This window comes from Lissotriton vulgaris, chromosome 8 (assembly GCF_964263255.1).
Source record: "Lissotriton vulgaris chromosome 8, aLisVul1.2, whole genome shotgun sequence".
NCBI lineage: Eukaryota > Metazoa > Chordata > Amphibia > Caudata > Salamandridae > Lissotriton > Lissotriton vulgaris.
Genome location: NC_141696.1, coordinates 941,593,263 through 941,613,242, shown reverse-complemented (window position 1 = coordinate 941,613,242; position 19,980 = coordinate 941,593,263).

Genomic DNA, 19,980 nt, shown 5'->3' with positions numbered 1-19,980 from the left:
TGGGATAATCTTGCACTAGCGGCAGATACATCTAATAATAAGTTGTTCTGGGATACTGTGAACTCGACATTCCTTAAAAATGATTCTTTCCCAGAACTTCCATGTCATGTCAGCTGTGAGGAGTGGGTGGTTCATTTTACTAGCATTTTTAACCCAAGCAAGTTAGTTACTAAGGACCCTGTTAACCTGCACAAATGGGGCGATACAAAAGGGGATGATGGACGGAGCGTTTGAGCAAATCAAACACTCATCCCCAGTCAATTGATCTTGGTTTAATCCATCACCATTCTTTAGCCCACTCAGCCACCCCAGTTCAGACATGGCCATATGCAAATCAGTCAGACCCTGTGCCTCATGGGAACAGTCCAGCCCGAACTGCCAAGCCATGTCTTCCCTGGACCGGAAACAAGCATCCTGGGACCGGTTTCGGATTCATAACCCTCATCAGCCAGGCTATCTTCAATCCAGTGGCCAAGTGAGCAAGGGACTCACGTCTGAGCATACCCTGCCAACTTAGGGCGAACAAAGCGATACAAAAGGGGATGATGGACAGAGCGTTTGAGCAAATCAAACACTCACCCCCAGTCAACTGATCTGGGTTTAATCCATCACCATTCTTTAGCCCACTCAGCCACCCCAGTTCGGACATGAACAAATGGCCCATCATTTCTCTGGACATTACCCTTGACGAGGTCGAGTTAGGCCTTGGTAGCAGCAAAGGGGGAAAAGCACTATGCCCGGATGGTGTCCCCATTGATATATACAAAACTCTGCCGGAACTATGGGGCCCAATATTAACAAGAGTTTTTAATGCTGCAGTAATGGACGGTTCCCCATCTACTTGGGGGAAGTCTGTTATTATCCCCGTCTACAAAAAGGGTAACAAATCTGAGGCCAACATTTATCGGCCCATTTTCCTACTTGACTCTTCAGTAAAATTTATGAGTAGGGTTCTATTAATAAGACTAGAATAGTGGGTCAGGGAGCATGGTATTTTGGCCCAGGCACAATATGGTTTTAGAAAGGGGCTAGGCATGATAGAACAGTGTATCAACCTAGAGCTTTTAGTTGGAAAATACACATGTGCTAAACAAGGATGGCTCTTTTTTATGTTTTGCTGATCTTAGCAGCTCTTTTGATTTAGTGAATCATGGAATTTTATGGCCAGTTTTACTTAATCTTGATGCCCTGAAACCCATTATCTACTTTTTAGCCAGGCTGTACGATAAGCTAACAATCAAAGTACGGAATGCAAAATGGGCGAATGCACCCCTAATTTTAATGTAAAACGTGGTATCCGCCAAGACTGCCTCCTAGCACCATTACTTTTTACCCTATTTATTAACAAAGTGGACGCAATACTTAAAATGATACAGGTGGATTCCCCACAAGTGGAGGGCAAGGAAGTTCCAGTCCTGCTTTACGTGGACAAGGCTGTGCTCCTATCTAGAATGCCGGTAGGCCTCCAGAGGTTAATTGATGGGTTCGCTGATTTTATTAGTAAGAGGAAGCTGATGATCAATAAGGCCAAAACCTTCACAATGGTATGCGGCCCGAAACTCAGAAGTATGAAACCCTTTTTTATTGATGGCAACAAAGTGCAAAACGTAGATAATTGTTGCTATCTAGGGTTACCTTTCTCCTGTAATGGGAAATGGAATCATGAATTGTCTAATGTTCTGGCCAAAATGACCAAAAGTGCTTATGGTGTTTTTGCGTCTGAATTGGGGGACGCCGCATCAAAGAGATGGTCTATATTTATAAAGCAAGATGTACCTCTGTTGCACTTTATGGGGCTGGTGTATGGGGACACCACCCGAGTTATGACTTGCAAACGGAAGAAAATTCATTTAAAAAAAAGTTTTCATGTCTGTCGGCTTCCGCTTCCTCTGAACTTATTCACTGTGAAGTGGGCCTCAACTATTTGACAGATTTAACTGCATTGAGACCCCTTCTGGTATGGAAATCTATTCGGTCAAAGGAGGAGACCATTTTTACTAAATCTATTATTAACGACTGCCTGCGATTTGATAATTGTCTTAAGGTCCCCTGGCTCAAATATTTAGCCTATACATATAGAGACTTATTCAATCATACAATCCTGGAAAATCCAATTGAAGTATCAGGATTGTCCAAACAGGAGTTAAAGAGCACCTGCCTGTGTCTTAAGAAGGATAGCAGGCTGAAAACAGTAGGGAAGCAAGCCACATACCAGCTCTACCATCTGCATATAGATACTGATGGCGTCTAAACTTATTTATCACTTGTAACGAGTAACAAGAATGAGGTTAGGCCTTGCCCACCATTTAGTAGCTTTCCCCACAATAAACAGCGCTCTGTCTCCCCATGCCCTTGTGACCGGCATACTAAACAGAGCACCTTGCACTTTTAACTTTTATGTCATTTGTATTTGCCTTTTAGAATTGCTTATCTAAAACCACTGTTTAAAAAATATGGTGCTAAAACCACTAATGCTGCTATGAGCCTACTGTTTATGCTAAGAGAATCTGAGATTTGTGTTTATGCCACAACATTTATTTATTTTAAGTTCAATTAATGTTAGGAAAAGTAAATTGTTCTAATGAAATTGACCAGTCACCCTAAGATTAGGGATGGTTACACTAACAGAGCACTTTGCACTTTCTAAGCCCATGTGTTCTGATCTTGCAACTAAAAACTGTCTATGCCAAACAACTGTTTGTGTAACACTGCTATGAGTTTATTGTTTACATTAAGAGAATTGATGTGGTACCATCTATTTTAAGTTTATTTTTCTGGGAATTGTATGATGTTTTAATGAAATTAGGAAATTTTAATTGATTGCTGACCGTTTGTTACCGATTTCGGATAATGTATTTTGATCATGTATTCTGCTTTTATGGTTGCTTTGTCAACCGAATAAAGCTTATTGAATTGAATCGAATCGTCTGGATTTACAAATGGATAGCTGTTTTTTTTCCAAAAGTTAAAAGACCTACCAGAAATTTGTGTAGCCACAGACTTGAAACTTCATCTTTAAATCCATGCCAAAATATGGGAATATTTACTTTACTGTTATGAGCAGGATCTGCAAAACTTAGACCTCTGCTTATCTTCCATTGGAAGAGGAAATATTCCTCTAACCCCACCATACTACCTCTGTTATATTTTTTTTAGGACAGAGTAGTCCTGTAATTGCTGCAGTAGGAAATGTTTTGAGTTGCTGTCAGTCAGTAAGGTTATATGGATGCCTCCAAAGATCCTCCAGTACTGCATCAGACCAAGTGACTTCTTTATTTTCCAATGGTGTAATACTCATAGGTTTGAGGATTCTGGACTGCAAATAATATGAGGTTAAAGTGTCAATATGCACAATACCAATTCTTTCAAAAAACAAATAGCCATCTAATCTTTCAAAGTATGCAGCAAAAAACTTCAAAAGAGGAATCCAGAAAAAAAAAACAGAAATAATCTTTGCTAATCAACATCACAGTATGAGATATGGCAAATTTAAAATGGGTCTTATCTTTTCCTTCCATGAATCATCAGTATGGTTTGCTAATCTCAAAAAGAAGTAAGGGCTGAATCACGTTTGCATCACGCAATAAGTTATGCTTGAGGCAAACCTCTAAGTCAGATTTTTGAAGCCACGCAAAGCCACTTTGTCCCCATTAATCGCCCATGGATTTTGATGCATTCCCAGATTTATTATTATTAAAAGATCTTATATAGCACAAAGCGACCCAAGCAGGGGTTTCCAGCATTTCCATAACTGGGTAGGGGCTGGCAGAGTAAGAAGTGACCAGAACAGCCAAGATTTCAGATTTTTACAGAATGTGGTCATTGAGGGACAGATTCTCAGGGACTCAGGTAAAGTGTTTTACAGCTTAGGGCTCAAGTATGAGAAGGAGCAACCGCCCATGCAAACCAGTTTGACTCTGGGAACTGTACAAATGTACCAGTTGCTCGATCAAAGGCCAAGTACTGTTCTTTTGGCTGAAAAAGGGATCATCCAGAAGATAATTTCTGCCATTTCAGGACTACAAAATAGGTAGAAGCTACCTTAGCAACATGGAGTTTCATTGATAGATTGACTTCCGGCCCAAAAACTAAGTTGGTTACTTTGTAGACAGGTTCTGGGAGTGTGCCTAAGGTCTCAGGCCAATTTGGGGGGCCCCACTGCAAGGGGGTCTTGCCCATAACCATCACCTTAGTTTTAACACCATTAAGTTTTATTTAGTTGGTGTTCATCCAGGTGGAGATCTTTCCCAGGCAGGAATTCAGGGTTTCAGAATAATGGCTCTGAGCAGATGACAACAAAAAGATGATGTGAGTGTAATCTGCATAGGAAGATAGGGTAAGGCTACAGCTTTCCACAATAACCACAAGCAGACAAACATTGATATTGAATAACATTGGGCTTAGGACCGATCCCTGAGGGACACCAGAAGTAAGAGAAAATGGCTTAGATGTAGAGCTGGAACAAAATACTATGCAATTGTTGAAGAAAGAGGTAATCCAATCTAAAACTGTCCCTTATAGACCCAGGTTCACCAGTCTTTCCAATAGACTGCTATTTAACACAGTATCGAAGGTTGTGCTAAGTTCAAGTAAAATCAGCGCAGCCATTCCGCCATTATCCAGAAACTGTATAAGATGCTCAGTGACTTCCAGAAGGGCAGATTCTGTACTGAGTCCCACTCAAAAGCATGACTGTGAGGGATGCAGAAAGTTTTGGGAAACCATAAAGGCAGCAAGTTGAGTGTTAATATGTTTGTCCAATATTTTGATAAAAATGGGAAGCATCGAAATTGATCTAGAGCTATACCAATTGGAGGGATCCAAAATGAACTTGTTGAATAGGGGCTGACAGCATGTTCACTTACATGCCTCCATATCTACATTATGCAACAAGACAGTGTATCTTGTGATTTACATTGGGAGTACAGATGCAACACCGTGGTATAGGCAACAATTGATGGTTAGCATTAGTCAATGTTAATGGAGCTAAATATCTGATTGTGACATGTCTAACAATGTGTATGAACATATGTTGACTGTAGTTGTGTGAGGGTGTTTCCATGCACATCCTATTTGGAGTGCTGCAATGTACTCTAATACAGTGGACTCTACTGGTAAGCACAAGAATGAGACCAAACACATGACAAGCATCTGGAGTGGCACATACACAGTTGGTGCCGACCTTCTATGTGACGGCTCCAAGGACATAGTGGCTACCAATGGTGCCCCATCTGCATCTTGTAGTTGTCATGCACTGACTATTTTCTACTACCGGAAGATTTCATAGGTGGTATCATATACTCTGCTGTGTGACAGACATAAGTGAAACAAACATTGTATGCCAGAAGTGAAGTGCGCAAATAGGATACAAATGCTCACATGGTGTTAGTGTTGTGAATGTTTATTCATGGACAGAGGCACATTTGTCACTATACAATTTTTTGGGGATGATTGTTGTATAAATGTTACTCTGAGAATAAATAGGTGATGATATTCCTCCCTCCTGCTGTTGATGAAGTAGCAGATTGCATAGGTTCCTCTTCTCCCTCCTCTCCATCATCCGGTATTTCTGGTTCCACTTTATCCTCTAGCTAAGGCACATTTGTCCTGACACATATGTTGTGGAGGATGCAGCACACCAATATGATTTTACAGACCATGGGTGGGGAGTATAGCGATCGACCCCCAGATGCATCTAGACTGAGGAACCGTGACTTGAGGACACTGAAAGTCTGCACCACAATAGACCTGAGGTGGCCAAAATATTGTATGTCATCTGTGCTTGGTTTTGGGGATACATCACTGGTGTCACTACCTACAGCAACAGTGCATACCCTTGGTCAGCTGAGAGAAGAAAATAGATGTTACATTAGTCAGCGCTCATGAAGAGCATGAGTACTACATTGGTTTAACCCTGGGAATGGTTAGCGTAGTAGTTCTTCATGTAGCTACGCGAAGTGCACCCCACACTCCGCGAGATACGCGCAGCAGTACGCAAACTGCATAGTGCGCTGTTTGCAATGATTGCACAGTGCCGGATGATTGTCCACACTGTGCAATCATTGAAAACTGCATCTTGCACAGTGTGAGCTGTCGTTTTCTGACGCTCGAGTAGATTTGTACTCGAGCGGCAGCTTTCTCAACGCAGACTTGTAGTTTCTCATCGCGAGCGGTCGCGAGCATACGTGACCACTCGCAATGAGAAATCTGACCTCCCCACATTCAGAATCCCACCAGGAGGTTTATTTTCCACGCTCGCGATCGGCAACTTGATGTTGCTGATTGCGAACGAGGAAAAAGTTTTGCCGGGATGTCATTTTGCTCGCTTGCGGTCGCCATCTTGACGTTGAGGACCGCAAGCAAGCAAAAAATGACTGCGATGCTACGCTACGCATGTTTGCACTGTGCTACGTGCAATTCAAGTAGTCCGATGTAGCGCAAACTTCGCAAACTACACGAGCGTAGCGTAGTGCTTTGCCATGGGTTACATTGGTCACCACACCATTGTCTCCTGTGTACAGCTTTCTACATTAAGCTTGCACGGTCATTAACATGCAATGGCAATGCATCACTCACATACGAGTCACAATTGGTAATGTCAGACAGAGCACAACACAGACAACGTGTGATTTTCTCTGTAATGTCTCCATTTCTTGACATTCACCTACGTGGCAATGCCTTGTAGGTTTTCAATAGTAATCATTAGTCACCAATGACAATATTTTGTTTGACATTTATTGCGCTATTGTCTGACAAGCCTTTATTGCGTTGATGTATGTGTTGATGTATGGGTACCATGCCTAAAGCTAAACATTTATCTTTACAATTACATGATAAATGGCAGTAGCTGCTGGAGTGTCTTCCTTTACGCATAAAGCGTTTCTATAGTATTGATTGCACCTACTTTTTTCATCTATGTATCAGGCTTAGAACTGAAAGTGGAGGTATGTGAACATGTGGCAGGTTACTCTACACAATGTAGTACACAGAGTCCACTGTGAGGACCGTATATAGAAATATATAGCAGTTATTACATGTGCTGGGATGGCAAACAGAACAGTTGAAAAGTAGACTGGGTACATCACAATGCAATGTTCCCCAATGTTCTAGTATGAACAGGGATTTTATAACAGTAAATAAATAAGTAAATAAGTACAAATGAATGTAACTTGTATGAAAACTGAAGTCTCACAAATAGACTTTGACTATGGACAAATAAGGAATGGAGCATACCTTCTTGTCTGTAATCAGCATAATATAAAGTTACGAATGAATGGTGTAACAGGTATAATAGGAGTAGAAATGGATTTTGAACCAGATGTAGAAATGAAAAAAACTCTGATCCTGCATATGTACATTTATTTTATTTTATATACTGGATTGATTATGTGTAAATATTGTTTTTTACCATTTTTTAGACAAACTCGTGTTTTTCATAATTGCTTGTCCTGAAGAAGGTGGTGATAACATAAAAAACACAGAAACGCCATTTCACTAACACATTATTTTCATGTGATTTGAAAATGAATATTTGAGTCATCCTTTACTGTTAGTTTTAATTATCTGTGAATGTGAAACGTAACCTGTAATTATTGCTCACAACAATCAGAGGAAGTAAATTAGATTAAGATATAACTAATGTACTCTTATTTTAAAATAAATCTAGCGATTTTAAAAAGAGAGACAACAAATCTCTTTAAATCCAGTATAATTCAGTACAGTAATACAATACTGTAATTGTAAACACAATAAGTTATAACAAATCAAACCTTTGTGCATAACACAGTGGTCAGTGTTTAGAGATAATATATAACATCCAATTGTCAAGAAATGTTTAAATCCCACAGTAGAAGTTTTACTGAATGGATGGTATGAGCTTGTGAATGAGTGTTGAGAAAAGCGAGTTTTTCATGTTGGGGACAGTGTATGCTACAGCTTTGACATTGATCAGTATCCATTTATTGTGTGTCTGCACTGGCTGAAACAATGTAGCTTTTCTCTATGACACTTATGATATGTCCCTGGAAACATTTTTGTTAGCTGTCATAAGGGATATCATTTGTGTATGAGGGTCACCCTGATGCACAGTCTGAGACCTTGGACGAGAGCTGTAGTGATTTTGGCAAAATCATTTTTTACATGTTGTGCACATTGGATTTGATGTGTGTCTATGATTTGTGATGTGATGCTTCATTGTTGAAGGTCACTATTGCAGTGCTTATGTATGGCCATGTTTCTAAATCTCACAGAAACGTGATATATCTTCTCTCCTCTTGCCCAGGGGAATGACTTGTAGCTTATAGACTTCACACAGGGAATGCCTTGCTTTTGCGATGTCTATTTGTGCCTAATTATTCATCTGTATTGTTACATGAGTGTCCAAGCAAAATGTTGGATGGGTTCATAGGTCCAAATGTTGTTATTTTGAAACTGTACATCGATGAGTATGTAAAAAAGTTGAGCTAATTTGCATCAAAAGCAAAGTTGTGGAATGTGCCTTACTTTGACATACAGCACATCCATGGTGTTCTATGTTCAATTCATGACATAATGATGTTGTGGCAGAAATGTGCAGAAAAAGAAGTGAGGAGGCTGAATATGTTTCTTAATGATGGTATATTTTATTAAGTTGTATAGTTTCTAAAGGTTTATAGTTGAAGCCAGTGGTTCCTGTCAACTGCCTCTCTCTCCTTTCTTCTTCTAGACGGTCTACTTCGTCCAGGAGGGTGATCAAGGTAGCGGTAAGTAATCAATTCTCCTTCAGTTTGCGTAGAATAGGACCCTTCTTCCACACCCTGGTGATAGCGAAGGCCCTACTACTTGGGCACAGTGATAAAAGTAGAAATATATATATATACACACACACACATATATATATATATATATATATATATATATATATATATATATATATATATATATATATATATATATATATATATATATATATATGTAGCACAATCCTCGAACCTCCACGCCAACAGCGCAGCGCGGCGAAAGAAGAAGGCAGACCCCACGTTTTCAGGCAGGATGATCTTTTTTATTCACGACCCTTCAAGTGACGCGTTTCGAGTACCACGTACTCTTATATATATATTCACTGTAAAAACCAAAGGTTTCGCACATGTTATAGTTAGCTGGACATTTTACTCATACAAAACTATTGAAATTCCCCCGTTATAGTTAGTTCAGCTATATATAATCCACTGCTGATGGCGTCACATATTAAATCACTCATGGCATGGTCAGTGACATCACTCATGACATCACTGATTACATCTCAAATGACATCACTGATGACATCATCCAGTGAATGTGTGTCTTTCTGAAAAATAAATATTTTTTATATATGTATATCTAAACATCGATGAAAGAATAATCGGTTAAATAAGTGTCTAAATTGAGGTTTTTTGTAAAATTGATTGTGTAACTGACTTATTAAGTGTATCTTAGTGAATACATGTATTAGCGAGTAATGTTTAAATATTGAAATATCTGTATCAGTATCTCACTTTGTGTATAAATGGCTGCATGTGTTGGTGAGAAGTTGCATCTTGACAATATCTTTCATTTCCTCAGAGGGAACATATTGTTAATGTATATTTAAAAATACATAAAACATCATGTCCAATCCAGAGGAGTTGGATGAATTGCGACGGAGGAGGGAAAAAAAATCGAGGAGAGGTAAAATATCTTAATAGGTATATGTTTTATATATTTAAGAAAGAAAGCAAAAATATTTAAATGATTATAGAATGTAATATGATTACCTTTAAAGAGAATATAATAACGAGTTCAATAAAAAAACATTACAAAAAATATAGGTTATTTAACCCCTTCGCTGCTCATGTCGAGCTGAGCTCGTCACGCAGCACACTGGTCGTGTGCTTATGACGAGCTGAGCTCGTCATGAACAGTGCAGATCTGGATCTTCCAGCACCGGAGGGGAAAAGCCATAGCAGCCAAGGTGTTAAGGTGCAAAGTAATGATTAGAAGCGATGTCATTATCTTACATTTTTCTTTCATTTCCACGGAGGGATCATATCGTTAATGTATATTTTAATTTATATTAAACTTCATGATCCTTCAACTAGAGTTGGATGACTTACAACCAACATTTTCTTTTTTTTGTATGCAAATATTTCTTAATGATTGAAAAACATAGTATAAATAAACTTTCGAGTAAATACTTAGCAATAAAAGAGAATACTCTTTAACGTATAGAGTGAAAATGGGCTAAAAGTATTTATATTGAGTAGTGCTTTTAGTAATTTTCACTCGTGAAGAACAAGAGGATTATTTTTGCAACCAATTTTTTTCAACACAGTAATATAATTGTGTCTTCAATATTTAATGTGAATATTAATTTTTTCAATTTTTAAAAATTATTGTAAAATGTAATAATGACATGAAATATACATAAAAAAAGATGAAGTAGTGAGGGAGTGTTTGTCGTAGCACTTCTATTCTGCTTTATCTGAAAGTAAAAAAAGCCCAAATATTTTTTTTAAAATGATGGGGCAACACTTAAGAAATAAGTGCTTATGATAAAATAAAAGATATGTGGTCCAATGCATTATACCAATGCATGAAAAAGAAATTGCATTTCACCCATATGATGAATATAAAAGACTCAATAAAAATATTTTGAAAACTTGTGCATGTTTTTAAATACCTTTACAGTCAACAAACTCATAAGCAGAGTACACAGTTTAAGTTAAAAACACCCTACCACAACTAGTTTTTGAAACTCATTGTAAAATAAAGTTCGTCACAAAGTGGGCTACATACATGGTAAGTGTATCGTAGCGTCACATAGAAAAAAAAGCCAATCAAAACTAGCATCAAGAAGGTAGACGTAACCACACAACAGTCAATCAAATGTTTTTCAAAATCTGCGCAAGGAAAGGGATTGGTCGCTAATACGTCTTCTTACAATGCTTCACAACCATTCAAAAAGAGGTGTTGAAGTGTCTTTTTTTAACATACAAGCAAATCAGATAACCTTGCACGTACACGCAGCGAGAGGCAATTATTAAAGGCTTCTTCCAGAATAAGTAAGCACTTCGCTGCCAGACCCCATTTAATGATTATCCAGGCTCTCAAGCCTAAACACATCACAAATCATCTATCATCACGTTCTCTTCATTTTTAATGTATTGTGTGAGGCATACAGTGTGTGACCCTATGCCTAGAGCCCTCGAAGACCCTGGAGACTGCCAGGCCCAAGGGCCAGCTCCTGCAGTGTCCTGGAGCCACACGGCCCCCTCGCAACATTTAAAAGCCCCGAGGGGTGGTGGTAAACTGATCGAGGCTGAATACGTTAGTACAGCCCACTCCGCTTACGGAACCAAGAAAACACAGCAACACTACATGGCCCAGATTTCCATTGTACTGATTTCTTAGTTCCAGGTCTAGTTGTCAGATTGGCACACACACTCCCTCATGGCTGGTATACACCCACACCACACACATCCAGCACATACGTCACTACACACGTGACCCTACCTATAAAAAAGACAGGGCACAAGTGCTGTACGCCATTTTAGAGTTGCTCCCATCGCAAGAGCTGTGATGGCCCATCCTGGTGGTTCGCTTGCTTCAAGAAGGCCCAAACTACCGAACAAGGGGGCCCACTACCACATGTGTGGCCTCTTTGGTCACTGAGTTAGTGGTACCCGAAGCACTGAGCGGGTGAAGAACCTGCGATGATGATGATGGGAGCACGAGTATGTTGTTAGCCATATAGATATCAAGACTCAGCACCATATATGAGACATCTTTGTGGTAGATCGGGACTACATGATGCAAAAGGTGTCCTGTCCACAAAAAGGTGAGCAGTGATGCTTGGGTACACATCGGAGGGAGTCGAAGGGCAGTAGCAGACTGGATACAAATAAGCGACGCAGCAATTTGGAAAAACGCAGTCCTATATAGTGTATGAAATTACATGTATATATATTTTTTCCAATAGCAGGAACGTTTTTATAATCGCTCAAAAGTCCGGAATATAAACTACCCAAATACTTATTTTAAATGTGAGAAGGAACGTATGTGAAAGGGCGATGTTATCCAACTCCACATTAAGATAGTAACAATTACCAATCATAACATCTTGCTTTTACTATCTTTTAGATGTAGAGCTTCATAGTGCATTATGTCCCAGATCATGGTGAAAAACACACTGGTGACAGAAAGTTGAGCTGCGTATTCTTCACAGTCACTCTGTCACTTCTTCTCTCCTTTGATAAAAAAATTACACACAATGTTAACCTCCTTTTTATCTTACAGGATGTGTTTCACAAATTGGTGTCCCCCCAACACCTCTAAAACTCAATGTTCGAGGATTCTGCAATGATGCGTGGCCATCGTAACAACTTCTAAGAAAGCTGCTTCGACACGTAGTGCACCCTCTTTAAATCACGCCAACAGCACAAGGTGGTACAAAAGGGGGTGGTGATAGACAGAGCATCTGAATCAATCAAACACTCACACCCAGTCAAAAGATCTGGGTTTAATCCATCACCGTTCTTTAGCCCACTCTGCCACCCCAGTTCAGACATGGCTATATGCAAATCAGTCTGACCCTGTGCCTCATGGGAACAGTCCAGCCCGAACTGCCAAGCCATGTCTTCCCTGGACCGGAAACAAGCTTCCGAGGACCGGTTTCTGGCATTCCAGCCATCTTCAGCCCGGCTTGCTTGAATCCAGTGGCAAAGTGAGCACGGGACTCATGTCTGAGCATACCCTGCCACACTTATGGCGGCCAAAAGCGGTACAAAAGGGGGTGGTGATGGACAGAGCATCTGAATCAATCAAACACTCACACCCAGTCAAAATATCTGAGTTTAATCCATCACCGTTCTTTAGCCCACTCTGCCATCCCAGTTCAGACATGGCTATATGCAAATCAGTCTGACCCTGTGCCTCGTGGGAACAGTCCAGCCCGAACTGCCAAGCCATGTCTTCCCTGGACCGGAAACAAGCTTCCGAGGACCGGTTTCTGGCATTCCAGCCGTCTTCAACCCGGCTTGCTTGAATCCAGTGGCAAAGTGAGCAAGGGACTCACATCTGAGCATACCCTGCCACACTTATGGCGGCGAAAAGCGGTACAAAAGGTGAGCAAAGAAGCTTGTCAGTGAAAGGAGAAAGTGGGACTATACTATTACTAACTCTTTATACTATCTTTCAGATCACTAAAGTAGAGGGTGCACTATGAACCAGCACATGCTTGGACACACAACGGAGGCAAAAGATGAGCTACGAGTATTTTCTCCAGTATTAACTGCTCCATCTATAACTTTCTCTTTCCCACGTTTTAATGTTGTTTTTTCTCTGTTTCTCTTACTCACTTTCTCTCACATCGTTCCTCTTTCTCTTTTAAAGTTATGGACGCTGCTGTCCCCTCTGCCATGCACAACATTAGCTAAGTACAGGTAGTGAACTCTGTTGGCCACAGTGAAGCCTGCTTCGACACGTAGTGCACCCTCTTTGAATCACGCCAATGTCACTAGGTGAGCAAAGAAGCTTGTTTCCGAAACAATAACAAGTTATCTGTGAAAGGAGAGAGTGGGTAGTGTCCAGCACATTCACTGCGTAGAAATATACAATCACCTCCAAGCAGTGAGAATAGATAGGTTACAACTGTCTGACGAACAGATCTACAAGATTCTTGCGCCACTTTTGAGTCACCTTTAACATGGGAAAAGTAGCGCAAGGACCTTGTAAATCTGCCTCTGGCTTCTCAAGTAAAACACTTACCTCCAGACTCTGCGAGTCAATGAGTCTAGGTACGCAGGGGCAGGCCTACAAGAAAGTGCCACAGCGTGGCACCGTAAGCCCGTTGGCTGCACCACGCTGCAGCACTTTCAGAGCGTATGAATGCAACATATTTACAAGAATATGTTGCATTCCTGTGCTCTCCCCTCCGCTGGTGCACAAACAACTGCCATGCGCCGGAGCAGGCACCCTTGGACCATGGTGCAAGGATGCCTGCGCCAAGGGGAGAATGTTTTTGTGCAGGAAGGGGCATCTTCCTGCACCAAAACAATCACTAAAGGCTTTTTCCTCTTTCAATGCATGCGTAGAATGTAGCACGCATTGAAAGAGGAAAAAAAGTGGAGAAGTTAAAACATTTGTCTTCATTGCGCCTTGCTACGCCACTTCTAAGGTGGTGTAGCATTCAGACGCATGTCCAGATTTACGATTTCTCGTAAATCTGGAGATGTGTCTTGTTCCATGGGTGTTCCGTGGTAACACCCACAGCAACATCCATGAAACGCCCCTTCACCGCAAAGTGCTGCGTGTGAAGGGGCCATATTTACAAGGAGAGGAAAAGTCACACAGGGTGCCTTTTCCTCTCCTTGTAAATTTAGAGGAGTCCCGTGCGCTACCAGTACGTCATAAAAAGTGAAGTACTGGTGGCACAGGGGGGCTTGTAAATCTGCCCTGCAATATTGAGAACTCACCTATATGCAGTGGGAGTGTATGTGATATACTACTTTGGAAGAAAAACAGTGCACAGACAGCTCCTTACAGTGGAATTGAAAAAAGACATTATCTTGAGTATGCAAATAAATAAAGCGAAAATATACGTGTGCAGTTGTATGTACTATGCTATTACTAACTGTATATACTATCTTTCAGATCACTAGAGGGTGCACTATAAACCAGCACGTGCTTGGACACACAACAGAGGCAAAAGGTGAGCTACGAGTATTTTCTCAAGTATTAACAGCTCCATCTATAACTTTCTCTCTCCCAAGTTTTAATGTTGTTTTTTCTCTATGTCTCTTTTTCACTCTCTCTCACATTGTTTCTCTTTCTCTTTTAAAGTTATGAATGCTGCTGTCCACTCCGCCGTGTAGAACTTTAGGTGACTTCAAGTTGTGAACTCTGTTGGCCTCAGTGTTTACAGAAGGTAATCAGAGCGGCCTAGATATACAATACCTCTGATTAAATACATTAGAAATAAAAGAGCTAATTTACAAGCCCCTTGCGCCACTTTTGCGTCACTTTCAACATGAAAAAAGTAACACAAAAGCGAGCAAGACTCTTGTAAATAAGCCCTAAAGAATATTCTCCTGCATAATGACTTGATTTGTCACCTAATTCTGTCTCATCTGTGAATCATTTTAAAGACCTGTTGATCTGTAATTTGAATCTGACGCAATAGGCACTTCCATACAGACACCGCTTGAACGCGGACCTATAAGACAAGTGAAATATATCAGGCACACTGCGGACATAAAAATAAGAAAATATCGCCAAGTGTTACCTTGACTTGTAATGTTTGACCTCATTTAGTCACATCGATCTAATTTTAAACACTAATTTTCTTTTTTGTTTTGCACATTTCCTACCGTATTTCTATTGGAGTACACATCACATTTTGTTCATTATATTGTTTTATTAAAGTTATGTTTCTTGTTCTTTATTGTATTGTTATCTTTCAGTTATGTCTCCAGTTATTTATTGTTGCTTTAATAAAAGTTAATTAAAAAAAGTTTTGGGGGGTAGGGATCCCCAATAGAAATGATATTTATAATTTGCAGTATAATTCTGAGACTATTTACCAGATCTGTACCAGAGTCTATAGCTACGACTAACGCTTCCAATTAGAAAAGCTTTAAAACTTCACAACAGTAACTTTTTTCAATTACCAACATAGTGTGGTGAACTTCTAATCTCTGTGCTCACGTAAGTGTTCAATGAACTACTTTGGTAACAGGCAGAAAGCCGTTTGGGGGTAGAGTTGAAAGGTACTGGCTGTACAAAAACCGTTATATTTACCCTGGATCCTCTACAAGACAGAAAGGAAAGCAAGGCAAACAAAACACTGTACCAGATTTACAACCCCTTTGCACCACTTTCACGACCAAGCCCCCCCCCCCATCAAAATTAAAAGTGTGTGGGCCTCGATTACACCTCTGAAACCCGGGAACAACCACCCCTGGAGATTTCTGTATTGTGTGACGGGGCTGTGTGGTCCTCCGCCTGGTGCCCTCGAGAGCCCTGGAGACCGCCACTCCCAGAGCCGGATCCTCGAGTGTCCCGGAGTGCCTTCCCCCAGGACACTGCTGTTTGCTTTGAGAAGACGGAAGTCTTCCGGCTCGTGCCCTCCCATAGCAAACTTGGGGCTATACTATCAAGAAAGGGCGATATATTATCGCAGCTTTTATCGGCAGGAAACTGCTGATAAAGCGGCGATAATGGGCTCGATAATTTGCCCTTGTGAATTCCCATAGAAGCCCTGGTTCTGGTGTTCTGGGAATTTCCTTTCAATAGAAGCGGCGATAATGTATTGCCCTTCCTTGATAATATGGCCCTTAGTTTGCATTTTGAAAGACAGAGCAGTGAAATCTGTTCTTACTTTCAAAATTCAAACAAGGTTGCATTTCCACATGCATGTTAGCATCTCTCCATGTGTAAAAGCAATGCCAGCTCACGAAGAACGCGGAAAGCCGGCCGGACCGCGGGGACATAGTGCCTCCCCTCACGGTCCCCAATTTTTTTTATAAGACCCGGTGGATACGATCCCCAGGAATATTAGAAAGTTCTGATAGGGGCTATTTTGTAACGGAAAAAGTAAAAGTTTCGCACCCAGCTCAGCGCGGGCCCCTGTTGTGCACACCCTGGATGCACGACTTATAATCTGTAGGGTGCCCGACTGCAGCACCTTTGGTGCACAACTTCTATGCGTTAGGGAGACTCCATTACCTTTCCACAGCAGGAACTACTAACATGCAGCTTCCCATCTGCAAAAGCAATCTGATTTACATTTTGAAAGAGAAAACATATTTCCTTCCTATGGGACGGCGGGATGGGCACTCCGGGACACTTCAAAATCCGGCCCGCCCACAATACATAAAACTCCGGGTGTGGTTCCCCTGGGCTTTGAAGAGCGTACCAATTTACCATTAAAAAAATAGCCCCAATCACTAATCTTTTTTATCCTCTGAGACCCCATCCCCTGGGGCTTGCATAAAACGTTGGGGACAGTAAGGGGAGCCCCAATGACCCCACGGGCCCACCCAGCTCCCCGCATCCTTTCTGGAGCCGGCATTGCTTTTCCTCAGGGAGAGCAGCTAACATGCTGCTCCACCTGGGGAAAAGCAATTTGCTTTCCTATTTGAGAGAGAGAGCAGTTTAACCTGCTCTCTCTTCCGAATAGGAAAGCAGTTTGCAATGACAGGGTGGTAGCCACAGCGCTCCGATCCTGTCATTGCAAGCGGCAGTGTCCCAGGGGTATTGTATTGTTATTGCATTTTCTATAGTGCTTACTATCACTGATGAGCTGTCGAAGTTCTTTTTCGGCGAGTAGCACGCTACTCTAGGACCCATAGAGGATTGCTGTGGAATTAGTATAGTTAAACATGCAAGTACATTTTAAGTGGTGGATACGGTAATCAGTTATTTGGATTTGCAATGATAGCAGAAGGATAGAGGAGGACAAAGGTTTGTATTTATATAGCGGTTGTTGACGCACGCTATTCAGGAAGCCTACAAAGGATGAGTGGTGAATTGATATGGTGAAATATGAAGTAATTTCAGTTCAATTTAGAAAAACCCATTGAGCTCAAAGTTAAATTGTGTTTAGAATTGCGTTGCCTATTGCAACCACTGTAACTATTGTGCTTACAAAGTTCATTGCCTTTCTGCAAAGTAACTACCTGAAGTCACTCATATTGAGAAAAGTATATTTTTATACCTGTTGGTTCTAAAAATAAAACAACTATGTCTTTTGATATAAAAACGATTGGCCAGGAGTTCAGTTCTTGAGTGTGTGAAACCTTTTGCTAACTGAGTTTGTGCAAGAAATACTTTACACAGTCCTCTGATACTGCCTTACTGCTCAACCAAGCTACCACTTTAGAGAGTAAAGTCAGATCTGACTTTACCTCTGTTATACCCCTGGAGATTGTGGACTCTATACACACTGTACCTTACTTTGGTACAGTATATATTAGAGCCACTTTCTTACAGCTTGGTTACAAGTGTGAGTAGGAGACCCCCTAAAACCTCAGGAGTAGACACCCCGGGACACTGCAGAAGCCGGCCCTTAGGGGTGGCGGTCCCCAGGGCCATCTTGGGCTCCAGGAGGGGGCCACCGTGGCCCCCCTCCAAGACTTTCAAAAAGCCCCGGGGGGTGGCGGTCCCCAGAGCCCCCTCTCTTTTAATATTTTAAAGCCCTGAGGGTGAGGCGGTTCCTGGGGCTGGCGGGGCCTCAGAGCTGCCCCTCAATTAATATTTTAAAGCCCCGGGACTTGACCCCCGGACGCTAATTAGCACTAAAGCGTGCTTCGAGTTTTCTATTTCACGCGATACGCGTATCCTACTCTAATCCTGCGATTAAAAAAAAAAAAAAACAATAATTCTTGTGCCTTGGGGGTCCTTGAGAGACCCCCTGAGCAGGCCTAGGGGGTCAGGATGTGGCTACCCTTCTCCCTTTGCATCTTTCGCGCACTTGTTTTTCAGTTTTCTTGTGCCTCGGTTCTACCGAGACACAAAATGGCTGCCAACACTTCCTGCTTTGGAGTGTTGACACACAGTTGACAGCCAATTAGCATGCTGCTCATGCTCGTATGGGTCCGGGTATAATCCTCAGACGGTACTTCGCACATAGATAAATCCATGATTCTACTTTTGATTTTCTCAGGAACTACTGCATGGATTTGCACCATTTAACAAAAAGCGTCATCTGCGAACCAAACTCTACCTCTCTCCCAAATTTGGTGTAATTTCGTTCAGCAGTTCGAGCTGTAACCCGTCTTAAAGGTCCCTATGGAAAATTGCATGGGGAAAACATGTTTTGGCACCCCCTTTTTTCTCGGCCCCCGCTTGATGAATCACCTCCAATCTTTCAGGGAAGGAGCGGAGCAGAGCAGGCCATCTTCTTGGAGAATTTCACGAGGATTCATTGACCGGTGCCAAAGTTATTCCAAATAGAATGTTGCGGATTTCCGATTGGAAACTAGGTCCTAAGTATAACTAATATATATATATATATATATATATATATTCAGGAACTTAGGAGACTAGAATCCAAACTTATTATCAAATACAGAACAATGCAACCTGAAGTCCACAACCTCCATGAAGAACTTGCTGTGCATCTGGGTTAGATAACTCTTTCTGCAATTGTATCAGTTTTCCTGATTGTTTTTAGGTTTCGGCCTGCCGGAGCACTGCGAAGCAGTGCCCTGCCCAGTCGAAAGCTATTGTTTACTATATGGGGGACTTGAATCCGCCCCTTCTTCCATTGGCTAGCTCCATAAATGGAGGCTAGCCATTGGAAGGCAGTATTGTCAATCAGTCTTTCCCAGTCAAAACGCGATTCGGGGGCGTTTCTGTGTCTTTTTTTAAGTGCCGCCCTCTCCTCTTCCCATTGGCTGGAATTTTACCTTCCAGCCAATGGGAAGGGGAGAGCACGGAAAACACGCCCCCGAATCCCTACAGCACTCCCATCCCACCCCCGTCCATTCATTCCCCTGTCCTCGCCCTCCCTCTCTCCCTTGGCCTTGTTTTTTTAGCCGTCTCTCTCCCGCCCGCCCACTGTCCGTGCCTCCTCCCTCCCGCCCACTGTCCGTGTTCGATGCCTTCATAAATAAAATAAATAAAATCCCCCTCCCTCCCGTTGTCCTGCCTTCTCCCTCCCGCCCGCCCACTGTCCGTGCCTCCTCCCTCCCACACGCCCGCCCACTGTCCGTGTTCAATGCCTCGTTGTCCTGCCTTCTCCCTCCCGCCCGCCCGCCCACTGTCCGTGCCTCCTCCCTCCTGTCCGCCCACTATCCGTTTCCGATGCCTTCATAAATAAAATAAATAAATAAAATTCCCCTCCCTCCCGTTGTCCTGCCTTCTCCCTCCCGCCCGCCCACTGTCCGTGCCTCCTCCTTTCGCCCACTGTCCGTGTTCGATGCCTTCATGAATAATATAAATAAATAAAATCCCCCTCCCTCGCGTTGTCCTGCCTTCTCCCTC